This window comes from Eurosta solidaginis, chromosome 3, assembly GCF_040869045.1.
Source record: "Eurosta solidaginis isolate ZX-2024a chromosome 3, ASM4086904v1, whole genome shotgun sequence".
NCBI lineage: Eukaryota > Metazoa > Arthropoda > Insecta > Diptera > Tephritidae > Eurosta > Eurosta solidaginis.
In genome coordinates this window covers 223,075,295-223,090,417 of record NC_090321.1, presented here as the reverse complement: position 1 = coordinate 223,090,417, position 15,123 = coordinate 223,075,295, and positions in this window count along the sequence as shown.

Below are 15,123 nucleotides of genomic sequence, written 5' to 3'. Positions count from 1 at the left end.
ATACTTTAACGATAGATAAAATTGATGAGAAGTATCATACTAGGATGGTAAAATAACCTCATCTTGTTATTTTAAGAGAACCCAATTCTGATTTGATTGGTTACGTAAGACTGGAACATGAAACTGCTGAATACAAAACAACCAAATTAAATGGTTTTTTCAATGATAAAAATATATCACTGGATGCTTTAATTGGAATATGCACTGACGGTGAGCCAAAAAGCACTGGCCCACTCGGTGGAATTATACGACGATTCGAATTGTTGTTAAAAAGACCATTGCATTGGTTCGTTTGCCTTCTACACTTCAACGAACTTCCATTTCGGCATTTATTTGAAGCTTTGGATAAATCAACCAGCACTGGACCAAGATCGGCAACCGGAAAACTGAGCCGTCAAATCGAAACTTGTGAAACTCTTCCGGTAAGTTATTGCTATCACTCATTTATTATAATTGTAAACCATTTTTAATTATTTTATTATTATATATTTTCAGGTGGTGACGGCTTCCAGAAAATTGAGTTGCAAAATATGCTCCATGCTCCAGAAAATATTGAATTTTCCACCGATTCGAAGTACTTATACGACATGGCCCATGCAATTTCTAGCGGAGTGGTTCCGGTGGATCTGGCTAACATCAAACCACGGAAAATTGTACATTCTCCGTGGCTCATCAAGGCCGCTAGATTATTGCGATTATATGTGACAACGAAAAATCCAGATGCAAATTTAAGAATTCTGGTTGAATTTGTAATTAAATGTTATATGCCAATGTACTTCAATATCAAGTATTACAGGTCTGTCGTGTACGGCAGTGCATTATTTTTCAAGTTCATTGGTTGGTCACGATTTCTAGAACTTCATTTACGCAAAATTGTCAATCAAGTAATTAAAGATAATTCATATTATGCGCATTCGGAAAATATCTTGTTATCAGTGTTGTTTGATGATAGCAAAGAAAAGCGCGACTGTGCCATTAAGAAAATTCTACGCTATCGAACCGATGTTGACGAGCCAATGGAACTTAGAGTTTATAAAAAACCAGATATAAACTTTAATTGCACAAGTTATACGGAAATGATCAATTTTAATGATATAAATATCGTATTTGAACAACCATTCACGCGAAGCATTCCGTACGATACATTGAAAGAATATTTAAATCAAGATGATCCACCGTTTGATCCAAAAATTCCATCACACATACAAGGAACGGAACGACATGTACAATTGCTAGCTAGCGTTTCCAAACGGGTTATACCGGAAAATGCAGAGGCTGTTATGGCGACGACATTAGAGAGCCGTGCGAAATTGCCCAGACTTGAAAGTAAAAAAGACTTCAAACAATATTTTTTTTTAGTTTTTTTTCTATAACTCACTTAAATTAATTTTTTCATTTACATATGCTCTGACTAAATAAATTTCTTAAGGAAAAAAAAGATATTATTATAAATAAATAACAAATATTGATATAAATAAATAAATAAGAACAAAGAAGAAACATATCCATTTCGCTGATTTTTTCATGTAAAGTGCAAAACCGGCGATTTTTTTGAAATGTTTGTATGGTGAACGCCCAGGGGGGTTCCAGGGGGTGTGCCATTGGCATCGATGGTCGGACCTCCAAAGTTAGTGGGGGTCGGTCATACATTTGGACTCGATTGGAGCACTCTAAATGGGTCAAAGTGGGATTTTTCAAAATTTGCCCCTACCCAAAAGTTCGACCCAAATTGGGGTACACCAGAATTCGTTTTAGAGGTATGGTTTCTTCGGCAAAGTTTCTTATTTTGATCCCTAAAATACGATTTTCACAGATTTTAAAATCGACCCGCCCTACTGTACAACCAACCATTATCCAATAAATGTTAATATACTCTGTGTGCAAAACACGCTGTGTATAAAAATCATAGAGATCGGTGGCATATATAATATATAACCCATATAAACTGTCATTTCTGCCTCCTAGCTAAAAGCTTAAAATTTCATCAAATACTTACGGTTATGTCATATATTGTTGAGATAAGTGATTCGTGGTCATATATATTCAATGCAGACCACAAAAGATGTGATACTTTGCATCCTCACATATAGTACCTACCTATTTTCCCAATTATCAAGACGAATTAAGAATTGCTTCAAATAAATGCTTTTATACATTTTAAATCAACGAATTTAATCCCCGCTTAGTTCAAACACAAATGATATACACTCATAGGTTTATACACATACCCATATCTTATGAGTGAGTATACTTCATTAAATCTTATAAATCCCATTACAATACAATTTAATTTTCTTAAAATTAATTAGGCATAAAATGGCATTGATGTCAAAAAGTTGACATAAAATATTTATTCAATTTCGTTTGCATTTCATTAATTATTCAAACTAATAATTTTACTAATTAATTGAATATACATTTTTTGTTGTACGCAAGAGAGTAGCATTTTGGCTAACCACATAGATTTGTTTGCTTGTGTTCGTAATTAACCACTTTGTAATTAAAATATATAGAATTAAATAATGAAATTGAACAAATAAATAACACATTTTCCAAGCAACTATATATTATATTAACAAAAATTTTCAAGAGCTAGAACTCAACCACATACCTTATGATTTATTAATTAAAGGCAATTAAATAAAAGCAAATTTATAAAAAGGTGAGAATGAGGCACTAAATTAAATTTATAAAATTTTTTAGTACTCTTAAAAATATTCGAATAATTTGATTATTTGCCAATTGGCCACACCATTAAATTGTTTTCCACTTGTTATTTCGAGCGAAGTAGGGGCCGCCCACTTCATTTGCTTCCGTAGGCGGGTTCCGATAAAAATACTTTCTTAGTCGGAGCATCGTCTTTATTTCGCATAACATAGCCAAAGCGTGACGCTGCGTTTTAATTTGCTGAACTATGTTGATGTCTGCGTAAAGCTCGTATAGCTTATCACTAAAATTTCTTCGGTACCCGCCATCGCCAATGCGTAGAGGTCCATAAGTCTTTCGAAGAACTTTTCTCTCCAACACTACCAGAGCCGCTTCGTCTGATGTTTTCATTTTCCATGCTTCTCAAGAATGTATAGAGAGAGCGTATTTCATACCACAAGTTAGAAGGGTGTAAAAGTAGTAAATAGCTGCGTTCCGTGCATAATTGCAAACGCCAAAGCAGGGAAGAAAGAGGATTTCCTTAATCCAATCCCAAAAGACTATCAACCACTCACTACGTACCACATCAATCACTTAGGGCAATTGACAGCCACGTCAAAGCAGTACAATCATATTTTAGCAGTTGTGGATGCATTTTCGAAATTTGTTTGGTTGTATCCGACAAAAGAAACAAGCGCTGCTGCTGTGATCGATAGGTTAGAGAAAGAAGCCGCCATTTTTGGAATTCCGAACCGCATAGTAACAGACAGAGGTGTGCTTTTATCTCACAAGCATTCAACGCTTATTGTAGTAATCACGGTATACACTATATTTTAATAGCAACAGGAGTTCCTAGAGGTAATGATCAAGTGGGGCGCATTCATAGGGTTGTGCCTATACTGACAAAGTTAACTCTGCACAATTCTGATAAACGGTACCGAAATGTAGCAGACGTTCAACAATTTTTAAATAATTCGGCCAGCAGAAGCACAGGGGCACCTCCGTTCAAACTTTTTACAGAATGATTGATAGATTTGACTGAAGTTTTCGAGGATGAAGCAGTGCAAGAGCTAAACTAAGAGCGCGAGGTAGTTAGGCTCAGTAGGTTAAAATAAAGGGAAAATATCTTGGCCCGTATAAGGTTGTCCGCATACTAAATCATGGTAGGTATGAAGTCGAATAGATAGGTCAGCATGAGGGACCAAACCGGACAATAACGGTAGCGGAGTATATGAAAAAATGGAACGCGTCGTGGGGAAAAGCGGTCATCAGGACGGCCGAATGTGGGATCAGGGTTAAAGACCAGAAGTGGTCAAACAATTTTCCCTGGTTTGATGTTAGCCAAATCCACCGGAACCACGCCGCTAGAAATTGCATGGGCCATATCGTATAAGTACTTCGAATCGGTGGAAAATTCAATATTTTCTGTGCGGAGAAGTCTGAGTCGTGATCCTTAAATATATTTACTGTGTCAATTAACTTTTAATACATTTTTAAATAAACACATTTTATATTTGTTAATCACTACATACATACATATATGTAGCAGGACGGGTAGGATAAGTGACTTGTATAGTATGACTTTCTTTGCCGAGAGAGGACTTTATTTTTCAATTGCCCACCTAGTCTAAAGTTGCAATTATTGGCAATAGTGATTCTTCGCTGGTGAACAACATTTGAGTACTCACTTGGCCTTTCTTCGCTACACTCTAGTGCTGGACTGGTTCATGCAATTATTGTTGACGATGATGGCAGTGGTCGTTTGTTAGTGTTGGCGCCTTCCACTTCGCCGCGCATGGCTGCGCGTAAGGATGGCGCGCGCCGCCGTTTAATTATTGTGATGTAGGCGGCTTAAATAACTGGATTTCAGAGCTGATGTTGTTGCTAGCGTTAATGCTGGTTCCCAAATAAAGGAAGTCTTTTAGTTTTCGAAATTATGTCTGCCAACAGTAGCGTGGTTGCCTGGGCGCATATTCTCTGACTCTATGCTCGATGACAGCAGGTTCTTCGTTTTGTCCTCATTCACCATCAAACCCATTTTTACCCTTTGGTTTTCCAGTTTGGAGTAAGCAGAACTTACGGCGCAGGTATCAGTGTCATCAGTGAATGTCAATAGTTGCACGTTTTCATGGAATATTGTTTCACAGCGGTTAAATTCTGCAGCTAGTATAATTTTCTTCAAGATCAAATTAAAGAAATCGCATGATAGGGGGTCACCCTGCCTGAAACCTCGTTTAGTTTCGAACTGCTCGCAGAGGTCTTTTCCAATTCCGATTGAGCTGATGGTGTTGCTCAACGTCGTTTTGCACAACCGTATACGGTTTGCGGTGTAATACTGTTTGCATACAGAAACTTAATGATCTCTTTTCACCTTCTAATGAAATCGTAAATTTTTTGCTTTCACACAGAAGTAACTGCTCGATTAGTATGAAGGATGAAATGTCAATCGAATAAAATGACAATGCTATATGACAGACAATCATGGCGGAACGATACAAGTTGCAGCATGGTGACATACCTACATACATAAATAAGAATTCCGTGTACTTTGCTTTTGTAAATTCGATGGACAAATGTCAAAATCGTACTGCGCCGGAAGTTGATGTATCAAATCAAATAAAAAAAGGTTATAATCAGCTGTTCGACGCGGCCAACTTGTATTGTTCCGCCATGCAGACAATGACATTTACTTTGACAAATGACATTTTTAAGCACTGAACACACCAAAAACTAAGAAATTGAACGCTCCCAACAGAGTTGCATTGTGCTTTTGACTTCATTAGGCATTCGATTAGCTACTAATGAAATAATTATAGATTCGAATGTCGTAGGGAAGAATGAGCTCAATAAGCGTCTTAATGTAGAAAACTGTCTTTATTATTCAATAAGCCGTCTGTGTGAAAACAGTATAATCCAATTCAGAAATTACGGCATATAGGCAGATCCTTTGCATGCTGTTGAAGGCGGCTTTAAAATCGACGAAGGTGATGTGGGTCGATTCTTTTTTCGCGGGTTTTTGCCAAGATTTAGCACAATGTGAAAATCTTGTTGATGGCAGATTTGCCAGGTCTGAAGCCGCACTGGTAAGTTCCCATCAGCCGATTCACTTTAGGTTTTAATCTTTCGCGCAATGCACTTGATCAAGCCTTATGTGCGATACTAAGACGGCTGATTCCATTAGAGTTGGCGCAGTCTGCAATATCCTCTTTCTTGCAGACTGGGCGAAGAAAGCTTAGATTCCAATCGTCGGGCATGCGCTCATCCGACCATATTTTGCAAAGAAATTGACGTAGAAGCAACAGCTGACGAATATATTGGACGTGGTTTTATGCTATCGACTTTCAAAGTTCTTAGGGTTAACGTTCGATAATGCTCTCAAGTTCAAGACGTATGCAACCAAAATTGCATAGAAAGTTTAAAGCCGCAACTTACTCCTCAAGTCGCTTGCCGGAGACACTTCGGGAGAATATTAAGAAACATTGCTAACCATGTACAAAGCAATTTGACGGCTGTTCATGTGCTGCGTGTCACCTCGTTGGTCGCTTGCTCTTAAAAACACATACTGGAAAAGGCCTGTCAAAATGCTGCACTTAGAACTGCCATGGGTTGGCAGATTGGACCACTGAGCTTCATCTACGTAGTGAGGCCAAAGAGCTCTATATTTGGGAGCATAACAATATGATAAACAGATAGTTTTTTCTTAGTTCTCACGAACCTGGACACCCTATCATACAACTGGTTTATCTAGCTCCAAGAGGGTTTAGGAAAGATCTCCATAAGTCTTATGATGAGATCCGGAACCTGTCACCATAGCCGTTTGATCTGGACAAGAATAAGGAAGCCTAGGATGAGCCCAGTTATCTGTATACTTCTTTTTGGATACTTTAACAGGATAAACTCTTACTTGTCCAGAATAAACTGCGACATACCTAATGTATTTCCAGTATGCCATGTGTCCCCACATGACAACAACCTTCTCTTCAATTGTAATTTGGAACCTATGCCACCAACTTCTCTATGGGCAACTCCTGTTGAAACTCCTTTTTCCTTGGGATTTCTTTAGAGGACTTTGATGACAATTTGTGGGTACAGTGTAAACACAACAACATAACGATTTGACCAGTTAATTTAAATTAAATTGATTAATGCAATTTGTGGTTAGTTTGTAGTATAAAACTACCACGGGAACAACACGATTTTCTTTCATACTATACTAAATGGTTTTCAGCTAAAGTCGCTACTTAAAATGTAAAAAAAAAATTTTACTAAAAGTTACGCTTAAACAAGGTGAGCAATTGTGGGGGGAAAACTGATTTCCATATTACTATTGAGTTCATTCCTTTCCACTGCATACCTTCCAAAGTAGCTATCATTTAGTATATATGTACGTATGTTAGAACTGACTTATGGAAAAGGTCAAATACATATATGTAAATAAATATCTGTGTTTGTAAAAATATTCTCTAACAAACCCATATTTCCTTGATAAATAAAAATGCCACAAGAACCTCCAAGAAAAGTTTCCATATTTGTGTAGGTAGATATTAATATGCCAGCTTGTGGAAATTATGTGATCAATTTATGCAAAAATGTGTAAAATTTTCCATTATTGAACACGAAGAAATACTTCGAATATAGATATTTTTTCGAACCTTCAGCGAAATTCGTATGTTAGGCTGATGTGTATGATGGCGTGTATTTTGTGTAAAAAGTATAAAATACGGAGAAAGTAGAATACATGGGCGCTTCTTAGTTGACATTGTACGAAGTTACATGTTCTGCCTACAATACCGAAAACCAAAAAGTAAGAGAAATGAAATCACTCCAGAAAGTACTAAAAAAAAAAATTAAAACTGAAGGAAGTCTTCATCTAGATGTAAAACGTGTAGATTTGACAAATGGAATTGGGAAGTGCACAATGACTAAGCGGTTGCCACCTTCATTGGAAGACCCTTGTTGGACCTTATTACTTTGCAAGTTTATTCAAAGTAACGAGGCAATCCTTCCAAATGGTTGTCAGTGCAATTTTAAGTTTTTTAACCCAATTGTCAAACTCAACAACCTGAAATCCTGCTTATTTCGTAGCCGAGGCTCTGACGACTCCAAGTTGCGGTTGGAAGGATTAGATTAAAGGATCTGAAAAGTATAACGTTATCATATCAAACCTATCCCGCAATGGTCCAGATATTTCGTTGATGCGGATTTGCAGAACGAGCCCAATCAATATGCGACAAAGAACTAATCAACATCGATAAAAATCCCAAATAACCGTCCTTAGCTCTACCAAAAGAATAAGAAGAAGAAGAACAATAACACGCGCAACCCGATATATTCTCAACGGAGACTGCCCCTACCTATTCTTACATCCAGTCTCGAATGATTCCTTCACTTAGTCGGAAAATATCTGCAGTAAAGGGCTGATGGTATTGGCAAATTTTTTTTCAATAACGTAGACAGTTGCTTTATAGCGAAATTAATGCACACAGCATTCGAGGCGGAAAGCACAAAAGGGAAAAATTATTAGTTCTTATAAAAAGTAAAAGGTGAGAAAATCTTTTGTGCAAATCTCACCATTTGCTCTATCTTCGAGGCGTTGTAACAGCCACTCCTAACAACAAGTAGGACAATGTAGTTTCACGGCCTGTCCCAACAAATTTTTTGCCCCTACAACAACAACAACAACAAAACAGTTATAGAAAACGACACAAAATAGAACAATAAATATATACCATAACTTAACATTGTAAAATAATCAATATAACTTAGCAGACCATATCAGAATGCAAGGAACCGGCTCATAAAGTAACATAACATAACATAATATAAAATATCATAACATAACAAAATATTGCATATCATAACATAACACAACATAGCATAACATACCAAACCATAACATAAGAAAACACAACATAACAAAGCTTAATATAACAAAACATACTTTACAATAACATACCAAAATAGCACATAGCAAACACTAACAAACCATAATATTGTAACAAATTTACTTGCAAATCCTCTTATTTGCCCTTTTTGCTAAGTTCGTATCACTAAACTGTTGAATAAATAACTCCAATATTGAATAATGGAAAAATGGCCTTTATTAAAGTACTTCACAATAACACTTATACTTTGCAACTAGCTGGCTTAATAACCAAACTGATAGCTTCAATGAACTGACTTCCAAAATAATACTGTTATGGCTCGCTAGATAGCGTCTTAATCGAAACAGCTTGATAGCTCAAATAAAACTGAATTCCAGCGCCTCTACAATTGCCGCCTTTTATACTCTCGGATTTCAACGCTCGCATCTTCTAGGCGCTACCAGAATCTACTAGTCCAGCAGCTCTCAAACTTCTCAGCTGTAACTACAATTGCACGATTTTTATAGTTTTTTCTCATTGCATACTTTCAGGAGTATCTCATATATATGCATGTGTTTGTGCATTGAATCTCCGCTGCTCGTATACGTACATGGTACATATGTGCAGACGCAATTATTGTTTCGTTTATGTAGTAGATACATAATGATTGATCTATGGATTGCCATGATAGCACTGTTTAGCATCGGCCTAGAGTTGGCAGCACCCCTTAGTTTTGCTAATATTCGTAACACTGCCCTCCACCTAAGTATGATCGTCCCGATCAGACAAATCTCCCGATCTAAACGTCGCTTGCATCTCCAAATCTACCACTCTTCTACTCCGTGGTTCCTCAATGCTTTGTATGCGGTAGATCACTGATCTTCTTCACAACCTTGTACGGGCCTTCCCAACTGCATCGAAATTTGGCTGGAACACCTTTCCGCCGGTGAGGGTTGTTTAGCAGTACCAAATCTCCCGCCAAGAAACCTTCCGAATTAAAGTTCTTGTCATGCCAGTGTTTCATCTTACTACTAATTACCCTGGGTCGTTCTCCACACTCTGTTGTTTGGCCAATGAACTACTTCGTAGAGCTTGCGCTGGACAGATTTGCTTTGCATAATCAGTATCGTTCCGACGCTTCACAACAGTAGTGTGCCTTGGCTTGAAACCACCCTTGCATTCTTTCTGCGAAATCCTTTCCTTCGTTTTAGTACGTACGTTAGGGTTTTCAATGCCAGTGTTTCTCTCACAGGTACCTTTGGTTTTGATTTGTTTGGCCCATTTGTTCCATCAACTTTTACCTTTTAACTTCTCGGCCTTTGTCGAGTCTTTTCCACCAGTACCCAATTACTGCTGAATCCTTTTTCCAAACTAAAGTTAAGTGGTATGTCCTGGTTCTTAAAGCGCATAATTTTTCTCCGCATATCGACCCTGATGTCATGGTCAACCAAGAAATCCACTCCCAGTATGACTTCATCAACGATCTCCGCCACAACGAATTTGTGTAAAACATGACCTTCCCAATTGGGACTTCACATATCACTTCTCCCTGGACTTGGTTATACTCGCCCGTGACCGTACGCAACCTTGCTCCAGGTAATGACTTTACTCTCCTGTAGACCAAATCAGATCGAATCAACGAATGACATGCGCCCATATCTACAGTCAGTACATGTTCTTTGTCATCCATATTCCCTCTGACGGTAAGACTGCTCGATTTTCTACCAATTTGCAACACAGATATCACAGGGCATTCAATAGCTGGATCTAGCTTTCGATCTCTACCTCTTAGTCGCTCTTGCTCTTCTCCTCCAGCTTTGCGTTTACGGTCACCCACATTGTTGGAACTATTAGGACCAAGATCGCAATGACGTGCAATGTGACCGGACTTCCCGCATTTGAAGCATTTGATAACTTTTTCACTCCTCTTTTGCGATCCTTTCAGCTCCTCTAATATTGCGTCTACCCACTCTGGCCTTTCTACTTCCACACGGCGTGCTTTGAAAACTGGCTTACACAGAAGCGACTCTGTTTCCTGAATCACAGCTTGTGACACCGTTTCTGCGAATGTTGGCGTTGGGTTTGCGTATGTAGCTCGCTTTGTTTCGACGTCCCGTATGCCATTTATAAAGCTCTGAATCTTTACCCGTTCAGTGTATACCACGGGTGCGTCCTCATTCGCTAAATATGCTAGCCTTTCGACATCTGACGCAAGCTCTTGCAATGTTTCAACAGGCCTCTGGAAGCGGTTCAGCAACTCCATTTGGTATATCTGTTTCCTGTGTTCGCTTCCGTATCTTCGTTCTACAGCAGCCATCAATGCTTCGTAACTGTTGCGTTCGTATTCTGGGATGGTCTGTAGGATCTCAGGAGCTGGTCCTTTTAAAGCCACGAACAACGCTGCAACTTTATCTTCGGCATTCCAGATGTTCGCTGCTGACGTCTTCTCAAATTTAAGCTTAAATACCTGGAAAGGAATAGAACCCTCAAACGTTGGTGATTTTACCTTCAGAGTAGACGGTGAAGTGAATGGCGGATCAATTGTAACTTCTGAATCCGATCTTTCAAAGCATCCATCTCAGCCTCTATTTTATCTTATCGTTCACTAAAACACTCCAACTGCGATGATATGCAATCCTCTTGCGCTTTCAACTGCTGAGCCAACTGGGATATCATATATGTCTTCTGTTCTTCCAGTTGAGCTGCCATATTTGTGGACATTTGTGATGAAATTTCTGTTATACGTGTTTCTTGTGCTTCAGTCTTCGATACTATGCGTGTCTCCTGTGATTCTAGTTGAGATGACATTTGTGATGTCATATATGTCTTCTGTTCCTGCAGTTGAGATGACGTATATGTCTTCTGTTCTGCCAGTCGACGTTTGAGCAGATATTGCCGCCAAAATCATGTTCAAGTCTGTGCTCGTAACTGTCTGCGTAACTGTCTCTTCCAGTTTTGTTGTTTCCTCGCCTTCAAGATGAAAGTCATACTCTTCTACATCAATTCCTTCTGCTTCCATTGCATCTCGTAGCGGTGCCTGAAGTTCAATCCACGGCTCTCCAACTCCTTCTTCAGTTGCTGGATCTTCAATTCACTGAACTTTGCCATTTCCTTGTTGTCCTCTGGAATTTATTCAACAATTCCTCTTCTGACACCAATTGTAACGAATTTACTTGCAAATCCTCTTATTTGCTCTCTTTGCTAAGTTCGTATCACTAAACTGTTGAATAAATAACTCCAATATTGAATAATGTAAAAATGGCCTTTATTAAAGTACTTCACAATAACACTTATACTTTGCAACTAGCTGGCTTAATAACCAAACTGATAGCTTAAATGAACTGACTTTCAAAATAATACTGCTATGGCTCGGTAGATAGCGTCTTAATCGAAACTGCTTGATAGCTCAAATCAAACTGAATTCCAACGCCTCTACAATTGCCGCCTTTTATACTCTCGGATTTCAACGTTGGCGTCTTCTAGGCGCTTCCAGAATCTACTAGTCCAGGAGCTCTCAAACTTCTCAGCTGTAACTACAATTGCACGATTTTATAGTTTTTTCTCATTGCATACTTTCAGGAGTATCTCAGATATATGCATGTGTTTGTGCATTGACTCTCCGCTGCTCGTATACGTACATGGTACATATGTGTAGACGCAATTATTGTTCCGTTTATGTAGATACATAATGCTTGATCTATGGATGTGCATGATATCACTGTTTTGCATCGGCTTAGAGTTGGCAGCACCCCTTAGTTTTGCTAATATTCGTAACAATATAATACAGCAAAACATGATATATGTAGCGCAACGAAGTAGAAATGAACAACATGATAAACTAAAACTATGTACATATGTATATGTTGTATGTATGGATGTACATACATATGTATATCTAATATGATATAAAATGACATAAATTGAGATAACACGACAAAACATAACATATCAAAATATAACATAGCATAACGCAACATAAATATACATGGCATAACATAATAATATGTTACATTTGTTACGTATAATAATATAAAATAATAAAACATAACCTAACATAACATAGCAAAACTTATTATTACGTTACATAACATAGCATATCATAACATAAAATAACATAACATAACATAACATGATATAACATAACATAACATAACATAACACAACAAAACATAGTACCGTATAACACTTTAGAACAAAAGCAATAAGCCAACATGACATATCAAAATATATTATTATATAATATGGAAAAGAAAAACAAGACCGGACTTGTTATATCGACACAACCTAAAGAGAGCAATAAAAATATAATTGTTCAAAGCTTATTGTGATAGTCGAAAAGAGCCAAGACTTTTTTAAATACATAATGTACACATTATCTGGGCCCATTTTGACCAAATATGAACGTTGTTTAATAAATCGGTCATGACTATGTTTTTGAACGAAACCCAAAATAATTAAATCTGAACTTGTGAAAATTGAAAATGAATTGAACAATTATTTCCATGTCATTAAACTCAAACATTGTTGAAATTTTATACCGGAGGCCAATATTTGTAAGTTTGTTCATTGAATTTTGAGAAAAGTAAATTTAAATTGAACAAAAAGAAATAAATGCGGAAGTAACCAAAATGTAGCCAAAAACACAAAGTCAAAACGGAAAAGTAAGTATTTCCGTCTTCAAACATTCGTACACCCGCTCTGGCCATGCAATGAAGATGAATGTCGAATGATATGAATGGAAACACGAATACTTTGGCAATCTGCAAATGCCCGCCAGCTGTTTTCGGCAGAAAACAATTTTTTGCTTCACTCGTAACCGCACACAAATATCCTTTCATTTCGATTTTTAACTACCACCCCTCCCCCCTCCCACCATCCTCACTTTCTACCATTCATGTTTTTTTCTTCTTTGTCTGATTCGCCAGAACAAAATAAGTGATTTGGTCATGTTTTCATTCACTTTTTCTTTTAAAAGTATGCTTTTTTTCATCATCAATTTCCCACACATCAGAAGCTGGAAAACCTACATACATACAAAATGATAAAAAAATCAACAAAAAAGTCTAAAAAATTGCAGAAGTTAGGAATCGTAAATACTTTTCGATAACTCCTTGTTACCGGAATTCACAAGAAACTTTGCATTTCTGTGGATGAGAGGGTGTAAAATGCGCGCGAATGAGTAATGTGGAATTCCTAGCAAGTCGTTACCCCTTACATGCTTCATGCACATCCTATGGTAGTGCTCGTTTATCCCGCTTGGTTAGCTTAGTATGTTGCTAAGCTAAGCTTATTCGCAAACGGAAATCGAATCCTGTACGCGGCAAATAGTTTGCACAAATTCTTTATAGAGCACACAGAGCACATGCACATACATACATTCACACAGAAAGAAGATAAGTATTGCAATTCAATTATGCTGCCATATTTTAAAGTAATGACGTTGAACCATAATCAGTATTGGAAAAATAATTGGTAGTACAGCACCAAGTCTAAAGAGGTTTTGAGAAGAGTGAGCTTAGTAGATATGTAAATATCTCCGATTTGCTATTAGATTACTCTTTTGAGTGCTAAGCGCCTTTTCCGATTTCGTTTGATACGGTCTTCCCGATGACTTCTGGGTGCGTTTTGTCATACACTGCAGAAAATTAACGGCGCTAAGGGGGTTCGCCCACATTAATGAGAAAGATGTGACAATAAGCAGCGCTTTACGTTATCTACAGTATTTGACATACCTTTAGTCTGTCAAAGTTCTTGGGAAAAAGTTCTAAGAGAAACACATCTAGGGAGTTTGCTACACAACTGCCGACGAACAACCCTTATGTGAAACACTTATCTGTATCATTTTCATCTTTCATATAATACGTGGAGTTTTGTATTTTATGTTATGAAATGTTATGTAATGTTATGCTATAATATGTTATGTTATGATATGATATTTTATGTTTTTTTATGACATTGTGTTTGGTATATCTTATGTTATGTTACGTTATGTTATATTAGTTTATGTTATGTTATATTATATTATGTTATGCCGTGTTATGTTATGTTGTGTTACATTTATCCGTGTTGTTATTTCATGTTATTATAAAGCTATGTAATGTTGTGTTATATTGTGGACCAAGGAACTAATTCCTGAATGGAACACATGGACAAATCGACCAAACGGCAAGGTCGCTCTCGGTCTGACACAATTTTTAACCGGACATGGCTATTTTCTTCACTGAGTGGGGAAGGTTGAAAGCCCGAACTGTCTGTACTGACGTCGAATAGATAATGTACGCCACTCCTTCTTGGAGTGCGAACATTTCTTATGATTCCCCTTCATCGCTGTTCCAGGAAGTGCTAGCATTCGAATAAGGTATAACGTACTGCGTCTGTTTTCCATAGCCCAGGCAGTGCTAATTTTAAACCTTTCCCATTATGTGGAGTTATTTGCGGAAGTAACCGTGTCCGTTTAGAAATTGAGTCAGGTAAGAGTCGACCACTCCGTTTTGTCGCCTTTACCACCGTTTAAGTTCAGGTCTAGGAATCTGTTCCCTGGTCCAGTGTTCTATGATTCTTTTGCTCCACTGATCTTGCCAGCGTCGATTCCTCTCGCGCCTATATGGCAATA